This window comes from Bos indicus, chromosome 27 (genome assembly GCF_029378745.1).
Source record: "Bos indicus isolate NIAB-ARS_2022 breed Sahiwal x Tharparkar chromosome 27, NIAB-ARS_B.indTharparkar_mat_pri_1.0, whole genome shotgun sequence".
NCBI classification, from domain to species: domain Eukaryota; kingdom Metazoa; phylum Chordata; class Mammalia; order Artiodactyla; family Bovidae; genus Bos; species Bos indicus.
The window spans coordinates 43,234,744-43,252,375 of record NC_091786.1 but is presented as its reverse complement, the minus strand read 5'-3'; the positions used below and the strand labels follow the sequence as shown (position 1 = coordinate 43,252,375).

General features: G+C 37.8%; 1 long non-coding RNA gene across 1 annotated transcript in view; it reads right to left on the bottom strand.

The window, feature by feature from the left end:
* Positions 1-6,300, bottom strand: part of LOC139180224 (uncharacterized) — a 70,757-nt gene extending 64,457 nt beyond the window's left edge. Inside the window, exon 1 of the long non-coding RNA XR_011564549.1 lies at positions 6,187-6,300. This is a non-coding gene — a long non-coding RNA (uncharacterized lncRNA). The remainder of the gene's footprint in view (positions 1-6,186) is intronic.
* Between the last annotated feature and the right edge of the window lie 11,332 nt (positions 6,301-17,632).

Sequence of the window (17,632 nt, the reverse complement as noted above, 5' to 3'; positions counted from 1 at the left end):
GCACACAGCCAGAGGGTATCCCTCACTGGCCGCAACCAGAGACAAGCCCACACAGCAAGAGACCCAGCACGGCCAAAAACAGATGCCCGATTAACTAACTAAACAAGTTTTTAAAATTTTCTTAAAAAATAATAAATGAGTCCTAGGTAGGCAGTCAGAGTGTAGAATCATTACCCAAGTTCTAGAATGTAAACACCTGGGACTTTCATGGATGGCATGTAAGCTCATGGGTAATTTGAGGGGACATGAAACCAGGGGAGTTAATACCCAGGTCAGCCACCCTCACCCACATCCACTTTCCACGGGCCACGTGCTTGCTGAAAATGTGAGGTCCTACTCATGGGGAAATGTAGTCTCCCATCCCCTTGATGTTGTATTTTTCCCAATAAATCTGTGGCTGAATCTGGGCCAGAAATCCAGCACATTTGGTAACCTGTTCTGGTTCCCAATTCTGCATTCCTGGAGCAGTCCCTGGGACACAGAGTCTGCATCTGGCTCTAGCAGTGAAAGCGAAAGTCGCTCAGTCGTGTCCGGCTCTTTGCAACCCCGTGGACTGTCTGTGGAATTCTCCAGGCCAGAATACTGGCCATTCCCTTCTCCAGGGGATCTTCCCAACCCAGGGATTGAACCCAGGCCTCCCACATTGCTGGCAGATTCTTTACCAGCTGAGCCACAACAGAAGCCCAGGAATACTGGAGTGGGTAGCCTATCCCTTCTCCACGGGATCTTCCCAACCCAGGAATCGAACTGGGGTCTCCTGCACTGCAGGCAGATTCTTTACGAACTGAGCTACCAGGGAATCCCTGGCAGTGAACACTGTGATAAATCCCCACTGAGGAAGCAACAGAATTCCGAAGGTATTTGCATTAGGAACCTCATCGCCTTGAAGAGCATCCTCCTGGTTTCAGCCCTGGCTGCGAGCATGTTTATAATTGGAAGACAGCCAGGGCCATTCCCAGGCTCCAAAACGGTGTAAATCAACAGACAGGAAAGGGAGTCTTTGTATTACTCCTAGGCCAGAAATTAGCTCCTCAGAAGCTTTCTGCAGTAAATGGCCCTAGGAATTGCAGGAAAGAAAGAAAAATGGAAACTGGTGTGAAGGCTATACTCTACCCCACACCCTCATTTTATTCTGATGAACCCACAGAGAAATGAGTTAATTACTCCATGTGGTTATCCTGCTGGAGAGAAAAGCATTTCCTGGTTTACTGGCACAAACTGTAGCCAAGAGCTCAGACAGAGTGGGTGAGATTTGAATTAACATCTTCTCCATTCAAAATCTTATGTGCCAGGCTTTCTGCTACAATGTGTCTGAAAATTCAGGTCCTGCTTGGCATTAGTTATGTATGAAAAGAATTTATGGGCTTTTATTTAAAGTCTTCTTTGCAACGTTTTTTTTGTTTCAATTTAGAGTTTGCATTTTGGGAGCCAAAAGGCGTTTATGTTACATGTTGGTAGTGATTCTAGAGAAAGAAAAGCTGGTAATTAAAGGGAATGATTTAGAGTTGGAGATTCTGCAAGGAAGACCACTCATGATGTCTGAGAACACTGAGGAATGGAGTTCCCCGCCCGGTCTCGTCTTTCAAGTAGAACTGACTTTGTGTTGAGGCAATTAAAGCTTTGCCTCTGATAAGAAGCTAGGAAAAAGGCTGAGACCAGCGATAAGCAGCTGGAGCTACAGGAGTGCCCCAGGACGCTGCTGTCTGCAGAGGGAAGTCAGTGTTAGAAAGAGCCCTTGAAGAGCGTGGCTGGTTCAGAAGGACGCAGATGGGAGTTCAGAGGTCCAGGTCCACTCAGGCTGCAGGCTCCCATCCCTACGATGACATGTCTTCTGCCTCGGTTTCCACACCCACCAAGTGAGGGGACTGAATCCTACAGCCCTTGAAGCCTCATGCTCTGAGTCCATAAACCCTGAGCAGTGAGTGTACCACGTTTAATACAGGTGCTTTCCCATCGAGAGACTGCAGCACTCTGAGTACCATTAATTAGAGATTTAATTAATAGCACTCATTTTTCCTAGAATGATATTTTGGTAAAAACAAATGCATTGTTGATTTTTCTCTCATCTCAGTTACCCAAAGCTAAGAAATTAAGAGCTGCTAATGCCTCGTCTTCACCATCTGGGTTTTCTGGGACAGTGCCAACTTTATGGATTATATTGAATCACTCACTCCCATCATGATTTGAAATTTCTAGCATTTTGTCATCCAAGCAATATCTCCCCAATTGCCATTTGCTGTCTAATGTGGCACAACATAACTGTCAGAGATGTTTTCAGCTTTTTGCCTTGCAAAATGTGTTCCTGACACCTGTATCAACGGAGACGTTCCGTCCACAGGGGTGACAGAAATCAAAATCCATGGGGGCAACACATAGTTAATTCCCACAGGAACGTGAAAAATGCAACACGGTGATTATTTCTGCTCAAAACTGAATAAAATAGATGTGACCAAACTGCTCCTTTGAACTCTCCAATGTACAGGTCCTAGGAAGTGTAATATTTTGTTTCCAAGCGATTGGATCAATTGTCCCTGCTTGTTTTTTTGTTTGTTTGTTTGTTGTTGTTTTAACTTTATTGGAGTATAGCTGATTTACAATGTTGTGCTAGCTTCAGGTGTACAGCAAACTGAATCACTTCTACACATGCATACACCCACTCTCCCTGCTTGGTTTCCCATTAGGCCTTTATAGAGTAGAGTTCCCTGAGTTATGCAGCACGTTCTCATTAGTCATCTATCTTACACGTGAGTATCAGTAATGTATAGATGTCAATCCCAATCTTTTAATTCATCCTCTTTTCCCTCTTGGTTTCCATACATTTGTTCACAATTTCTTTTGTCTCTACTTCCGTTTTGCAAATAAGATCATATACACTGACAGATGAATGGATAAAGAAGATGTGATACATATATACAATGGAATATCACTCACCCATGAAAAGGGGAAAAGTGGGTCATTTGTAGAGATGTGGATGGACCTAGAGACTGTCATATAGGGTGAAGTAAGTCAGAAAGAGAAAAACTGTCATATGATATATAAATATCATGTATTAACACATACTTATGGAATCTAGAAAAGTGGGACGGATGAACCTATTTATAGGGCAGGGATAGAGATGCAGATATAAGGGATGGACATGTGGTCGTGGTGAGAGGGGTGGGAAGGGAAGCGTGGGACAAAGAGAGAGAGAGGACTTGACATACATACACTGCCATGTATAAAACAGATCGCTAGTGGGAAGCTGCTGTAGAGCTCAGGGCACTCGGCTCAGTGCTGTGTGATGACCTACAGGAATGTGGGTGACAGGGAAGCCCACAAGGGTGGGGTGTATATCTGCATGGGGCTGATTCACTTTGTTGTACAGCAGAAGCTAACACCACATTGCAAAACAATTATACTCCAATTAAAAAAAAAGTGTTGACACTTCCCATCACTGCCGATTGAGCTACATCCTTATTTGTCTCTGAATTTCTGCTGTGCCCTTTTCCAGATGAAAAGTTAAAATCCCCTTCTTGTGGCCCATCTTTACACAATCTCCCATAACAGAACTGGGTGGTTCCTTAGTCATCCAGAGACATTCATTTGCCAATCAGTTTTGTTATTTGTATTAGTTTCCGGGAACCACAGTAACCAATTTCCACAAACGGGGTGACTTACAACAGGCAAGAGGACGGAAGTCAGAATCAAGGGACGAGCAGGACCGTGCTCTGAAGACTCCTTTCCTGCTTCTGGGGACTCTGCTGCCCCTTGGCATGCACCGGGATTGGAGCACCACTCGCATCACTGCTTCCATCTTCCCTCTGGGGCTCTCCCCTCGGTGCTGCTGGTCAAAATACTCCTTACCGGATTTAGGGCCCACGCAGATAACCCAGGATGGTATCCCTAGATATTTAACGTACTTACAGCTGCAATGACCCTTTCTTTTTCCCCCAAATAATATCAATTCACAGGTTCCAGAAAATGGTGGGCAGATCTTTTGAAGGAATACCAATCAACCCACTATACACCTCTCAGGGGGTGAGAGGGTTTCGCAGAGGAACTGGACTTGGTGTGATACACTTTGTCATTGTATGTGCATCCTTCTTCCTCACAGCGTGTGCGAGCATGTGCACCACAGAGCCCAGGCTCCTTGGATTCACTGCTCCTTCTTGACCAAAGTATAAGCCATCATGCCAAATACCCTTCTAGCTATTGGTTAGGTTTTGCTGACTTAATGCATGTATTAATATATATGCTTTATATATTAATTATAATCATATACTTTTATATAATATATATTTATAATTAATATATACAATATATAATTATAAGTAATATATAGGTGTATTATATATAAAATATATATATAATATATAGTATATATAATCTATGTATTATATATAATTAATATGCTATATATAATTATAATTATATAGGCATATAATATATCAATATATAATATTTATTTTATCTATTATAATAAATTTATTATAAAATAATATTGAAATATTTAATATGTAATGTTTATAATAAATCTATAATGTTTATTATAATGTAATATTAATATATAAATATAAATATTCATATATATGTATATACATTTTATATTTATATATAAATATACTATATATAATTATATATACTAATTATATAGTATATACTAATAATATATAGTATATTTATATACATATTACATAATATATGTATTAATATATAATTATAATTAACATATAGGTATATTATACATTAATAATATATTAATATATATAATATTTATTTATTATAATACATTTACTATGAGATAATACTAAAATAATACTTAATATGTAACATTTATTTGTTATAATAAGTTTATAATATATATAATATTAATATAAAGTATATATTTATATATACATATTTAATATTAATATTAATATATATAATATTTATGTACATATTTTATATATTAATATATATAATTGATATATTATATATAATCACATTTAATATATAGGTATATTATATATTAATAATATATGAATATATAATATTAATATATAAATTGACATATAATTCATATAATATATGCAATTATAGGTATATTCTATATTTTATATATTTATTTATATTATATATAATATGTATTTATTTAATATATATTCATAATAATATATGATATTAATTATAATTAATATATTAATTAATATATGAATAGTATTATATAATTGTCTCCCACATTGCAGGCAGATACTTTAACTTCTGAGCCACCAGGGAAGCCCCATACAATATATAATATATATAAATTATATATAAATAATGTATATATTATATAATTATATAATATATATAACTACAAATATTATATATAATATACATATTATATATAATTATAGGTATATTATATATAATATATAAAATTATAGGTATATTATATATAATATATAAACATGTATTTTTATAGGTATGTTATATATAGGTATATATAGGTATATTATATGTAATTTAGGTATATATTATATATAGGTATATAATATAATATATATTATATATAGGTATATATTACATATAATATACCTATAATTATATATGTATTTAATATATATATACCTATAATGATATATACTATATATATATATAATATAATGTATAATATAATATACCTTTACTAACCCTAATCCTAACCCTATAACTATATATAATGTATTATGTATATTATATATAACATCATATATATTTATATATAATATTTGTAATTATATAATCTATATTATTTTTATATACAATATAATATATTGTATATATTGTAATTATAATTAATATATAGGTATATATATGGTAATAACATATTAATACATTATTACCAAACCACACATACTAGATTCTTCAAGTTTGTATTCCAGCTCATCCATGATGCTCTATTATTTGCACAATTTATACACGTTAGAAGCTCAACAGGAAGCAGACACAAGTGATGTTAATTTTCTTTAGGGCTCAAATAATGAGAAGTCATATCTCAAAATACCTTCTGAATTTCTGGCTCCCAATATACAGAACTATGGTAACTGATGTATGAGGGGATAAACTCTGAAGGCATTTTTCTTTAGGCTGGTTACCAGTACCAATTTTGTCTTGTAAGTTTTCAGAAAGTTATTTTTAGATCAGGAGAAGAAAAAATATAGTTCCATATGTAATCTCTGATCTTCTTTAACACAGTCGATGACTCACCTCTCTTCCTGTTTTCCCTGTTGCCTTGAGACAGAGGCTTGTGCTGGAATCAAATGGTGACTGAGGGCCACCAGTGGGGCCCGTGACACTGAGTGGCACAGCTGAGGGTCAGGGGGGCTTGTAGGTCTGGTATTGTCACCTGTACTGGGATTTTACGACTTGAGTTATGGCTGATTATGACTTAGGATACTCAGAGTCATGGGAAGATAGGGTCACAGTGGGGTCACACAGAGTTATGGTTGATTATGACTTAGGATACTCAGAGTCATGGGAAGATAGGGTCATCATGGGGTCACACAAATCTGAATGGGCTCCAGCTGGTACCGCTGGCATACATTTCTAATGCAATGCATTTTAGCAGTAGAATCTTGAATGAATACAAAAGCAATTATACCACTCATCTGGCTTAAACAGGTCTAATCTACTTCCCTGTGTATAATATATCCAGTGGTGTACTGGAGCTGGCTCCTACCAGCTCATAAGTTTCCAAGAAATTTGTGAGCCAGTTAAATAAACTATATTAAAGATCAATTTATATATGCTTGCAATAAATTATATTAAAAACAAAGGTAACTGGCATTTGGGGTTAGTAGATGCAAACTATCACATATAGAATGGATAAATGATAGGATCCTACTGTATACCACAGGATACCATTTGATATCCTGGAATAAGCCACAGTGGAAAAGAATATGAAAAGGAATGTACTTATGTGTATAACCGAGTCACTTTTCTGTACGGCAGAAATTAACACAACCTTGTAAATCAACTATACTTCAATAAAAAAAATAATTTTAAGCCAAAGGTAATAAATCCTTAAAACTGATCATTTCCTGACCATCTTATTACAACTTACTAGTTTATCAGTGTTAAGATATCATCTCTAAAGGCCCAGAGTTTATTTGACCTCACAACTATGACTTCATATCACTTTTCACAGGGAGACAGAAACCAGTTCCCACCAGTGTGCCAAAGGCAGTCTTAGAAATCCATAAATACATGAATCTGCAAGAGATATATAAAATTGATCGGTACTTTTTCCTTTCAAAGTACTGTTGAAGTTTTCCTGTGTTCCTAATTTAGAAGCTTCGGCTTTCTGTTACCATATTTTGGAGAAACAAACGGAGGGTGAGGAAGAGCACAAAGCAGATGAAGGAAGGATGTGGAACAGAAAAGCTTCCTCTGTGGATGACAGTCCACACCCCCTTCCCCAGCCCTTCGGAGAAGCTGCATTCTCACCCTATTTGTGAAGCATGGGCATCGCTTCTCATTTTTCTTTGGTAAGAAAATTAAAACTGTGAAGCTCTATTCCTAACATATTAGCTTAACTATTATTTTAAACATGTCAAATACAATCCGTTTCCGCCTGAGGGAAATCACTTTACTTCTTTGGAGAAAGCTATGCTATTCTAAGAGCAATCTATCCATATTAAACCATCCAAGATGGAGCAGCCTACTAACCAGGATCCTCGTTGCGTGTGTGCGTGCTCAGCCACATCCAGTTACATGGCAGATAGAAGCGCCGAGGGTCTTTCTCATTATTGCAGTTACACTGTTACCAAGCTAAGCTGAGCAAGATCTTCAGTATCTAGTAGAATGGATGCTATGGCTGCACATTCCAAACCCTTTACCCAGCTCTGTCTTGCAGATCAAGTCATGCTTATGTTTGGGGTATTCCCTTTCCTCCACCAGGTAATGTGCTTAGAAAAATGACCCAACTTCTACACAAAGGTAAATGTTTTCTATCAGTGTTTTTTATTAAAGTACAGTTGACCTACAATATTATGTTAGGTTCTATTGTACAGGAAAGGGATTCAGGTGTGTATGTATGTGTGTATATATATATATATATATACATACATATATATATATATTCTTTTTTATATTCTTTTCCATTATGACTTATTGTAGGATGTTTAATCCAGCTTTCTGTGCTATGCAGTAGGACCTTGTTTTCATCTATTCTGCGTGTGAAAGCTTACATCTGCTGACCCTAACCTCCTATTCCAGCCCTCTCCCAAGCCCCTGCCCCTTGGCAACCACCAATCTCTTCTCTAGATCTGTGATCTCAGAGGTAAATCTTAATTCCTCCAACTCTAGCATGGTCATCCTACTCCCCTTGCTAATGACTGGTTAGGGACTGGGTATGTGACTCTCTTATGACCAAAAGAGGTCTGCTGAGGACATCTGGGAGGATTTCCTCGTGGATTAAAGAAACACACCTGGAAAGATGGTCCCTCTACTCCCTAGGCACTCCCGCTTCTTCATGAAGGACTTCACACTCAGCAGCTATCTTGTCACCGTGCGATGAGGTGAGAAGGCTATGCTGATACACTGATCATCTTTGATACTTCATTTTCCAACCCAGGGCTTCTCCTTGTTTGAATAATAAACATCATTATTGCTCATGCCAGTAGCTCTCAATGTACACACCATAAGCTTGAGCTGCACCCGGGAGATTTTTAGAAATCCAGAATTTTAGGCACTTCAGTTGACCCTTGAACATCACATGGGTTAGGAGTGCTGACCCTAGGTAGCCAAATATTCACATATAATTTATAGTCAACCCTCCATATACAAGAATCCTCTGTATCCGAGGGCCCTGAGTCTGCAGACTCCACCAGCTGTGGGTCCTGTGTGGTATTGTTCACTGTTATTCCTGTTTAGTTGCTCAGTTGTGTCTGACTGTTTGCAATCCCATGGACTGTAGCCCATCAGGCTCCTCTGTCCATGGGGTTTTCCAGGCAAGAGTACTGGAATGGGTTGCCATTTCCTCCTCCAGGGGATCTTCCCAACCCAGGGATCAAACCCACATCTCCTTCATTGGCAGGTAGGTTCTTTGCCACTGAGTCGCCTGGGAAACCCGTATGGTAATGTAGTATTTCCTATTGAAACCAAGGCGTGTATAAGTGGACCCACACAGCTCGAACCTGTGAAGGGCCAACTCAACTGCAGACTCACTGAATTAGAGCCTCTGGGAAGGGACCCGGCAGTCTGTGATTTAACAGCCCTCCAAGTGATCCCGATTCATGCTCAAGTTTGATAACCATGGGTTCAAATAATGTAATAACATCTGGACACAGGGCTTGGAATTTGACTGGCAACTGAGGATTCCTAGACCATTTTCAAATACAGACTTTGTGATATTCTTATCAGGTGACCTAGCGGAAGCCCTCAAATGGAAGCTAATGTTTGGTGACCATGAGCAATCACTTAGCACTTTCTGGGTCAGCTAAGTTTATCATAAAACGGTGATTGGAGCTCACAATCCATGTAGGGAAGCTGTTAGCACTCCATGATGACAGAAACAAACCATGTATTTACCAACCAGCCCACTGGAAGCTTTTATGTTTTCCCTCTTGGCTGCACAATAAAATGTTCTATTCCATCCACTATGATTTTCTAAACAAACAATTATATGGTGAAGGGTGATAATTACTAAAATATTCTTCCCTTTTATTAGGAGGAAGGTAAAGTGAAAGGCTGACATGAATTTTCGGTGAAATTTTGAGGCACAGAAGAAAATGTATGAAACTCCCATAATTAAAATGCTAAGCTTAAAAAGATAAGCTCTCGGAGCATAGCATATAAACTGCAGCTTTATACTTGACCACAAGTACTCTATTGAGATAACCTGGAATCCTGTCCCTTTGCTTATAAAGAAGCAAATGTAACACAGACAAACACTACAACGAATAAATCTCATCTGTGCATGATGATCACAATGAATAATAATAATAACACCTTCGGATGCTAGTTAAGCTCATTTCCCATTCTTTGATGATTTTTAATTATATTCAGCTGTAGCATGAATTTATAACCAAACATTTAGTTACACAAAATAGCAAAGATCAAAGTAATCAATAAATGAGGAAGTACATGTGATTCACCAAATTGTGCAGGTTGGTAATTTGAGGTCTACCAGGATGAATGTACCAAAGAGCCTGCAACAGAGCTGTGCTCAACTTCAACAAAACGTGACTTTTGCAGCAGCTACTTCAGAATTGTTCCATTTACAATAATATATGACATGGCTCTCATATAGGCCACATTGCAGCATCTACATTTTCTCCTCCAGACTGTCTTTCCTACTCAGTGTGGTTTCTAAGTTTAGCTGAACACTCCACTCACTTCGACTTGGCCAGGGAAGAAGAGGCGGTCAGTGCCGGGTTTACTAATATTGGCTTCAGAGCTGGTTTGCCCGTGTTTCCTGCCTCACGGGGTAACACGACCTCATATGTAAAGCGCTTGGACATAGCTGGCCCAAGACAAGTGCTCAATTCATATTAACTCTAAACATTCTCCTTCTGAGAGTGTATAGACATTACCAGGAGAGATTTTTCAAACTGCAATATATTCAAAATTAAAACCTGAATTTCACCTTTTTCTCAAGTGCACATGGAACCTTCTCCAGGATAGATCACATCCTGGGCCATAAAGCTAGCCTTGGTAAATTCAAAAAAATAGAAATCATCCCAAGCATTTTTTCTGACCACAATGCAGTAAGATTAGATCTTAATTACAGGAGAAAAAATATTAAAAAATCCAACATATGGAGGCTGAACAACACGCTGCTGAATAACCAACAAATCACAGAAGAAATCAAAAAAGAAATCAAAATTTGCATAGAAACGAATGAAAATGAAAACACAACAACCCAAAACCTGTGGGACACGGTAAAAGCAGTCCTAAGGGGAAAGTTCATAGCAATACAGGCACACCTCAAGAAACAAGAAAAAAGTCAAATAAATAACCTAACTCTACACCTAAAGCAAATAGAAAAGGAAGAAATGAAGAACCCCAGGGTTAGTAGAAGGAAAGAAATCTTAAAAATTAGAGCAGAAATAAATGCAAAAGAAACAAAAGAGACCATAGCAAAAATCAACAAAACCAAAAGCTGGTTCTTTGAAAGGATAAATAAAATTGACAAACCATTAGCCAGACTCATCAAGAAACAAAGGGAGAAAAATGAAATCAACAAAATTAGAAACGAAAATGGAGAGATCACAACAGACAACACAGAAATACAAAGGATCATAAGAGACTACTATCAACAATTATATGCCAATAAAATGGACAACGTGGAAGAAATGGACAAATTCTTAGAAAAGTACAACTTTCCAAAACTGGACCAGGAAGAAATAGAAAATCTTAACAGACCCATCACAAGCAAGGAAATTGAAACTGTAATCAAAACTCTTCCAGCAAACAAAAGCCCCGGTCCAGATGGCTTCACAGCTGAATTCTACCAAAAATTTAGAGAAGAGCTGACACCTATCCTGCTCAAACTCTTCCAAAAAATTGCAGAGGAAGGTAAACTTCCAAACTCATTCTATGAGGCCACCATCACCCTAATACCAAAACCTGACAAAGATCCCACAAAAAAAGAAAACTACAGGCCAATATCACTGATGAACATAGATGCAAAAATCCTTAACAAAACTCTAGCAATCAGAATCCAACAACACATTAAAAAGATCATATGCCATGATCAAGTGGGCTTTATCCCAGGGATGCAAGGATTCTTCAATATCTGCAAATCAATCAATGTAATACACCACATTAACAAATTGAAAAATAAAAACCATATGATTATCTCAAGAGATGCAGAGAAAGCCTTTGACAAAATTCAACATCCATTTATGATAAAAACTCTCCAGAAAGCAGGAATAGAAGGAACATACCTCAACATAATAAAAGCTATATATGACAAACCCACAGAAAACATTATCCTCAATGGTGAAAAATTGAAAGCATTTCCTCTAAAGTCAGGAACAAGACAAGGGTGCCCACTTTCACCATTACTATTCAACATAGTTTTGGAAGTTTTGGCCACAGCAATCAGAGCAGAAAAAGAAATAAAAGGAATCCAAATTGGAAAAGAAGAAGTAAAACTCTCACTATTTGCAGATGACATGATCCTCTACATAGAAAACCCTAAAGATTCCACCAGAAAATTACTAGAAATAATCAATGACTATGGTAAAGTTGCAGGATATAAAATCAACACACAGAAATCCCTTGCATTCCTATACACTAATAATGAGAAAACAGAGAGAGAAATTAAGGAAACAATTCCATTCATCATTGCAACGGAAAGAATAAAATACTTAGGAATATATCTACCTAAAGAAACTAAAGACCTATATATAGAAAACTATAAAACACTGGTGAAAGAAATCAAAGAGGACACTAATAGATGGAGAAATATACCATGTTCATGGATTGGAAGAATCAATATAGTGAAAATGAGTATACTACCCAAAGCAATTTATAGATTCAACGCAATCCCTATCAAGCTACCAACAGTATTCTTCACAGAGCTAGAACAAATAATTTCACAATTTGTATGGAAAAACAAAAAACCTCGAATAGCCAAAGCGATCTTGAGAAAGAAGAATGGAACTGAAGGAATCAACCTACCTGACTTCAGGCTCTACTACAAAGCCACAGTTATCAAGACAGTATGGTACTGGCACAAAGACAGAAATATAGATCAATGGAACAAAATAGAAAGCCCAGAGATAAATCCACGCACATATGGACACCTTATCTTTGACAAAGGAGGCAAGAATATACAATGGATTAAAGGCAATCTCTTTAACAAGTGGTGCTGGGAAATCTGGTCAACCACTTGTAAAAGAATGAAACTAGAGCACTTTCTAACACCATACACAAAAATAAACTCAAAATGGATTAAAGATCTAAATATAAGACCAGAAACTATAAACCTCCTAGAGGAGAACATAGGCAAAACACTCTCTGACATACATCACAGCAGGATCCTCTATGACCCACCTCCCAGAATATTGGAAATAAAAGCAAAAAAAAAAAAACAAATGGGACCTAATTAACCTTAAAAGCTTCTGCACATCAAAGGAAACTATTAGCAAGGTGAAAAGACAGCCTTCAGAATGGGAGAAAATAATTGCAAATGAAGCAACTGACAAACAACTAATCTCAAAAATATACAAGCAACTCCTACAGCTCAACTCCAGAAAAATAAATGACCCAATCAAAAAATGGGCCAAAGAACTAAATAGACATTTCTCCAAAGAAGACATACAGATGGCTAACAAACACATGAAAAGATGCTCAACATCACTCATTATCAGAGAAATGCAAATCAAAACCACTATGAGGTACCATTTCACACCAGTCAGAATGGCTGCGATCCAAAAGTCTACAAATAATAAATGCTGGAGAGGATGTGGAGAAAAGGGAACCCTCTTACACTGTTGGTGGGAATGCAAACTAGTACAGCCACTATGGAGAACAGTGTGGAGATTCCTTAAAAAACTGGAAATAGAACTGCCTTATGATCCAGCAATCCCACTGCTGGGCATACACACTGAGGAAACCAGAGGGGAAAGAGACACGTGTACCCCAATGTTCATCGCAGCACTGTTTATAATAGCCAGGACATGGAAGCAACCTAGATGTCCATCAGCAGATGAATGGATAAGAAAGCAGTGGTACATATACACAATGGAGTATTACTCAGCCATTAAAAAGAATACATTTGAATCAGTTTTAATGAGGTGGATGAAACTGGAGCCTATTATACAGAGTGAAGTAAGCCAGAAGGAAAAACATACAGTATACTAACGCATATATATGGAATTTAGAAAGATGGTAACAATAACCTGGTGTACGAGATAGCAAAAGAGACACTGATGTATAGAACAGTCTTATGGACTCTGTGGGAGAGGGAGAGGGTGGGAAGATTTGGGAGAGTGACATTGAAACATGTAGAATATCATGTAAGAAATGAGTTGCCAGTCCAGGTTCGATGCGCGATACTGGATGCTTGGGGCTGGTGCACTGGGACGACCCAGAATATGGTATGGGGAGGGAGGAGGGAGGAGGGTTCAGGATGGGGAACACATGTATGCCTGTGGCGGATTCATTTTGATATTTGGCAAAACTAATACAATTATGTAAAGTTTAAAAATAAAATAAAATTTAAAAGAAAAAAAAAAAAGAATTTTGAGAAGTATCTTTGGGACATGGCTTCCCTTTACCCTGCCATCAACACCCCAGCACACACACACACACTCCTCCCCACTTGAAGGCCATTGTTATACGGAGTCTGTTACGGCTCAGAGTGTTTTAAGTCACAGGAAAGAATATGAATTTGGCTTAAACTTTCTTTTTTTCCCCTGACTATGTGGTTTATTTGACAAACAAAAAACTCTACAGTGAATGCACTTTAATTAGAAACAATATCAAATGTTAACAGGTTCCATCCAATTTCTGTCTATTACTTAATTACAGAAAGCTATGAAAATTACTTGCCCTCTCCCGTAATCAGCGTTTTTATCTTAACATGGGGATCATCCCCCATCATCACTGGATTATTGTAAATGCTAAATAAGATCATCTCAATCAAAAGCATTTTGTGAGCTATAAAGAAATGTATATATATAGATATATACACACATGTATATATCTATCAGATCAGATCAGTCGCTCAGTTGTGTTCTACTCTTTGCAACCCCATGAATCGCAGCACGCTAGGCCTCCCTGTCCATCACCAACTCCCGGTACATATATACACACATACATATATATCAATATATGTATGTGTGTATATATATATACATATATATGTGTATATATACACATATATACATACATATATATAAATATATATGTATTTATACATATACATATGTGTATATACATACATATAAATATATATGTATTTATACGTATACATATATGTGTATATATATACATATATACATACATACATATAAATATATATGTATTTATACATATACATATATGTGTATATATATACATATATACATACATACATATAAATATATATGTATTTATACATATACATATATGTGTATATATACACATATATACATACATATATATAAATATATGTATGTGTGTATATATATATACCACTGGTGGCTCAGTGGTAAAGAATTTGCCTGATGATGCAGAAGATGTAGGTTTGATTCTTGGGGCAGGAAGACCCCCTGGAGATGGAAATGGCAACCTACTCCCGTACTCTTGCCTGGAAAATCCCCTACATTGCAGGCAGAGGCTTTACCATCTGAGCCACCAGGGAAGCCCAGCTATAGTCCATAGGGTCTCAAAAGAGTCGGACACAACTTAGCAACTAAATAACAACAACAAATGTGTGTGTGTGTGTGTGTGTGTGTATCTTGGGGATATGATTTTGCTTATATACCATTTATCCTCAGTACTCAGAAGGGTGTAAAATAGTAGCTTACTGTATGAATGAGTGTTTACTAAACCACAGTCTGGCCTTTGAACTATTTTAGGACCTTTTATTTGTTTTATTTTGTTTAGGTACAGAAGTGCCTTCATAGAATTTTTGTCTTCTGACTTATTCTTTGGAACATACTCCTAAAAGAAGTGTCACCAAGGTAAATGGTGTTATCTTTATGACTCTTACCTGATATTGTCAACTTATCATCTAAAACCGTTGGGGACCATTTATAGCAACTCCAGGAATACGTGTTCATGGCTGCTTCTCTTGTCAACAGTGGATGACTTTTATAATTTTGCTAATAAAATAGATGGAGTGACGGTAACCAAGTTTGAGAGAATAATTTCCAAGTAGACTCCTAGGGCATTTGGGATGAATTATTTACCCTTGGAATTGGTCTGGCACATTCAAAATATACTGGTATTTTGTTGGTAGATTTGATTGCTTTTAGCCATTTAAAACTTGAATTCCTTTTATTGCTAAGAAGCCTAGACATGTATCAAGGGAGTCCACAGATCTACATGGAACACACGGACACTGGATTGTAAAGATATACATTAAATAAACTAAAGTGGGAGCATGAGATGGAAGTACATATTTGCTTCCAAAGGCTGCCATAGGAGTTGCCACGACCAGTGGCTTGCACCAACAGAAATTTATTCTCGCACTACACTGGGTGTCACAAGTGTGAAATCAAGGCACAGCAGAACCCCATTCTCTCTAAAGCCTCTACAGGAGGAAGCTCCCTTAGCTCTCCAGCCTCTGGTGGTGTCAGGAATTCCCCGCCTGTGGCTGCGTTACTCCGAGCCCATCTCCTTCTGCCACAAGCAAGCGGCCCCCTCTGCCGCAACCACCTGTCTCTCCTCTCCACGTTTCTTTTAGGGGCATGTCATTGGGCAATCCAGGGTGGTCTTATCTCAAGAGTCCTACTTACATTTTCAAAGACCCTTTTCAAATTAAGATCATGTTCACAGGCTCTGAGGATATGGATGTACTCATTGAGGGATACTATTCAACCGACTACAAAGGACATCAATGATCAAGGAGACCAAGAGAGGAATCCCACATGGACACGCACATGAGAACTCAAATCCATGAATGTAAGCAATCATTAATGCCCATTTTTCTCTGTTACAGTAACTGGTGTGGTTTCTGTCTCCACAACTGGTCAGTGACTGAACCAGCAACGAGTAGGTCTTCTTCCCCTCAGCTCTGCTGAGGTATAAGTTCACATGACGTCATTTGGCAATTGAGGTGAGTGACGAGGCGCTGTGATGCCTGCATCCTCTGTGAAATGCTCACCGCAGGCCAGTCAGCACATCCACACCTCACGCAGCTGTGCTGGTGTGTGTGTGCATGTCTGTGTGTATGTCTGTGTGTCTGTGTGTGTGTGTGTGTGCATGGATTTGCTACATCTACTTTTAGAAAATTTCAAGTATACATTACAGTACTGTTAACTCTGGTCACCATTAGTTCCCTAGAACTCCTTTGTCTTATCACAGAAAGTTTGTAGCCTTTGACCAACATCTCCCCATTTCCCCAACGCCCCATCCCCCAACAACCAATCTACCAGTTTCAGTGATTTTTATCTTTTTCAGATTCCACATACAAGTGAAATTGTACAGTACTTGTCTTTCTCTGATTCTTTTCACATAGCGTAATGCTGTTAAGTTTCATTCATGGTGTCACAGGAATTTCCTTTTTGTGGCTGAATAATACTCCATTATGTGTGTACATGTGTGCATATGTGTGTGTGTATATATGCACACACCACACACATATCACACTTTCCTTACCCCCTCATTTGCTGATGGATAATTGAATTGGTTCCATGTCTTGGCTATGTGAACCACACTGCAGTGAACATGGAGAGGCACAGAGTTCCCATCAAGACGACTATTGCATCTCCTTTGAATGCATGCCCAGAAGCGGGATTGCTGGGCCACACGATAGTTCTACTTTTAATTTTCTGAGGAACACAATACTGTTTCCACAGTGGCTACACCAGTTTACATGTCCACCGACTGCACCAGAATTCTTTTTTCACATCCTTGACAACACTGGTTACCTCTCGTCTTTCTGAGAACAGCCATCCTGACAGGTGTGAGGTGATGGCTCCTTGTCTACTTGACTGGCACTTTTCTGATGACTAGAGATGCTTAGCACCTTTTTCTGTACTAGATGGCCATT